The sequence below is a fragment of the Elephantulus edwardii genome, unplaced genomic scaffold (assembly GCF_000299155.1).
Source record: "Elephantulus edwardii isolate Elephantulus edwardi_28Jun2011 unplaced genomic scaffold, EleEdw1.0 scaffold00226, whole genome shotgun sequence".
Lineage (NCBI taxonomy): Eukaryota > Metazoa > Chordata > Mammalia > Macroscelidea > Macroscelididae > Elephantulus > Elephantulus edwardii.
In genome coordinates this window covers 3649119-3652374 of record NW_006399976.1, presented here as the reverse complement: position 1 = coordinate 3652374, position 3256 = coordinate 3649119, and positions in this window count along the sequence as shown.

The following is a 3256-nucleotide window of genomic DNA, read 5'->3' as shown; positions in this document are numbered from 1 at the left end:
CAGAGTCTCTTCTGACATCCATTTTGGTCTTCTCTTCCTCTTCTGTCTTTGTAATGACCGTTTGCACTCTTCCTGGATGATACCCTTGATATCCTCCACAACTCATCTGGTCTTCACTCATTAGTGTTCAAGACCTCAAACCTGTTCCTGAGATGGTTCTGAAATTCAGGTGGGATAGACTCGAAGTCATACTTTGGTTCCTGTGAATTTGGTCTAACTTTCCTCAGCTTCAGCTTGACCTTGCATATGCGTAGTTGGTGGTCTGTTCCATAATCAACTCCTGGCCTAGTTTTCACAGCTGATATTGAGCTTCTCCAGAGGTTCTTTCCACTACACTTCACCTAACTCAAATCCTAAGCCCTAAGTAACTCTTCATATTGTTACTAATTGCTCCCTCACTACTCTTTGCCTCACCGAAATCCTACGCTGTAAGCATCTCTTCATATTGTTGCTAATCGCTCCCTCTGCTACTCTTTGCCTCACTCAGATTGATCCCAAGCCTTAAGTAGCTCTTCATATTGTCATTAATCACTCCCTGCCTTTTTTTTTTGCCTTTTTTAATTCTTACTTCACAGGATAAAAGAAATGGCCAACTTAAACCAGTTGCTGTGATATCCATATTCTCCCCTGGCTACTGGTCCTGGGCCATCCCAATCCAGACTCTCAGCCTCAGATCTTTGTCCCTGTTCAGCAAGAAGTAGTTAGAAAGAATACATCATTACCCTTTTTTCTCACTAAAGAGGCTGGGATGTCCAACCTCAAAAGGAGAACAAAGGATTCAAGGAATATCAACAGGTCAACAAAGGGAGTGAACAGCCTCAACTACCATGGAGTTGTCCCTCCCTTCCCTCCCTACAAGACCACCCACCTGGCTAAACAGCAATGCAATGTCCCTCCCTTTCCTCACTATAAAACCTGCCCTAATTCACTTTAAGGTGCAGTATTTCCCTGGTCTGTCCCTCTGCCTGTTTCTCTCTCTGCAGACCAAGGAATCACATCCTAGAGACCCTTAATAAAGCTTCTTTAGCTTCCTTTAAAAAAATATTACAGCAAAGAAAATGTCATGAAATCGTTCTTCTCTGTAACACATACGTAGGCCATGAGTCAGAATCAACCTGACAACAGCCATCAACCATAGTCCAACACACAACTCAAAAGCACCATGCAAGCTTGGCTGGGGGGCTCAGCTGCTAGTTATCATAGGGAACAAACCTGGTGTTATCAAGCTTCCTCCACGAATAAGTCAGACCCTCTTAAAGAGATTTGAAAACGTGGTTTGGGTCATTTTTATGAGGCAGTACTGTATTGGTTTGGTGGCAGAATCCCAGCTGTCTCTGTGAGGATACAGGTTCAATTTCTGAGTAGTGCAAGTGACACACAGCCATCATCCTGTCAGCAGAATCTTGCAGGTTATGATGACGCTGGGGTGTCTGGGGAGCTTCCAAACAAAGCTGAACTGGGAAGACAGGACTGGGGATTGACTGCTGAAAACCAGGATAAAAATCCTAAGGGTCACAGTGGTCTCCATTCAGACTCAAGGATGAGAGCTGGAAGCATTTCTCACAAGGATGACCCGGGACCTGAGAGCATCTCTCAGGAGGAGGACCCAGGACCTGGAAGCTTTTCTCACGAACATGAACTGGGACCTGAGAGCATCTCTAATGAGGACGACCCGGGAACTAGGAACATCTCTCACAAGGATGTCCCAGGACCTGGGAGCATTTCTGTCCACTGTTCATGGGGTCGCCAGGAACTGAAGCCAATTCCACAACAGCTAACAACAACTAAGTCATCTATCAGGGGAGGCTGGAAACAAAGTCCCCTTGACTATACACTCAACACAGTCCCCTCTTCAACAGAGAAGCCTTTCCCCGAAGCTGGGATCATTCCGCAGCAACTATCCAGACTTCACGTGCACACCCACAGTAATGGAGAGGTCACAACCACTGGACAAGAGCCCTCCTCATTACACGGGGCAACATTCGTCTACCGCAAACAACCCTCTAGTGACCAGCTCTAAGGTTGATCCCACAAGTTCTCGAAACAAACTATCCCAGATTGGATGTTGACACCCTCCCTTCCGGGAAGCTGTATGACCCCGGCCAGCTGCCTTTGTCCCTCTGAGCCCCAGCTGTGAATGCAGAGCTTGGCCACCAATGGCTCTACGATCTCTAAACACTGTGAAGAATCCTCCCTTCCCTATGCCTTGTGACAATGATCTACATAACTGGGGTTCTTTCCCTCTCTGTACCCACCAAGGGTCATCTGGTGGCTGGTTCAACAGGCCACGTGCTCACTGAAAGGTTCGAGCGGAGGGAGAGTCAGGATAGGTGGGGGAAGGGCATTCCACGTGGAGGCAACAGCCCCTGGGGCTGAAAACACGGAGCTCTTGTCCAGCCCCCTGACCTTTGCACCACTTGACCTTGTAGTCAATGAGCAGAAATGAGTTCTATGCAGCAGCAGATGCCTAGGGAGCGAGGGAAGACTGAAAGGAGGAAAGGACAAGCGTCTATGGGGAAGTTCATGCAGGGGCTGGCCGGCTAGAGGTAGATGATGGCTTTCACCCTCAGTGAGGCAGGCCTGCGATGGTCCTGAGGAAACTATGCGGACTCACACGCGCCCTCTGGCGGCTATAAAAGTGATAGGCTGTTGGGTCCAGGGGGAAGGTGGGATGCAGAGAGGTGACTGCAGGGGACTGAAAAACGACGAAGAGGCGACCTCAGGTGGGAGAAAGGTGGTGGGGAGAATTGCTAGTAACCCAAACGGGGGGAGGGGAGGAGAGAGGAAGGAAGAGAGAGAGAGAGCGCAAATATGAATTCATCTGGAAGCATGTCAGCTCAGGAAAGGCACCAGAGCCCTCTCCACCCTCTCCATATAGGTGACGTTTCCCCCACCTGAAAGAGAAGGGAGGGAGCAGGCAGCCTGAATGTAGCTGAAATTTAACCCTGCAACCTATTTAGTTAGGCTCGCACGAAATATCTAGATTACATTTTCTAATCCTGAAAGGCGAGGATGCTTGGAGTTGAAAGGAGAAAAAAAAAAAAAGAGGTCTACATACAAGACAAGAAAGTTGCTTATCACTAAACCAAAACAAGAGTTCTGGCGGCCTAGTGCTAGGTAAGAATTTTCACTGCAACCCTAAGGCTGTTATTGTTATGTGCCATCGAGTCGCCTGCGACTCATAGCGACCCTATGTACAACAGCCCTAAACTCCGCTCTGTCCTGTGCCAATCACACTGTCTCTGACACTCCCATC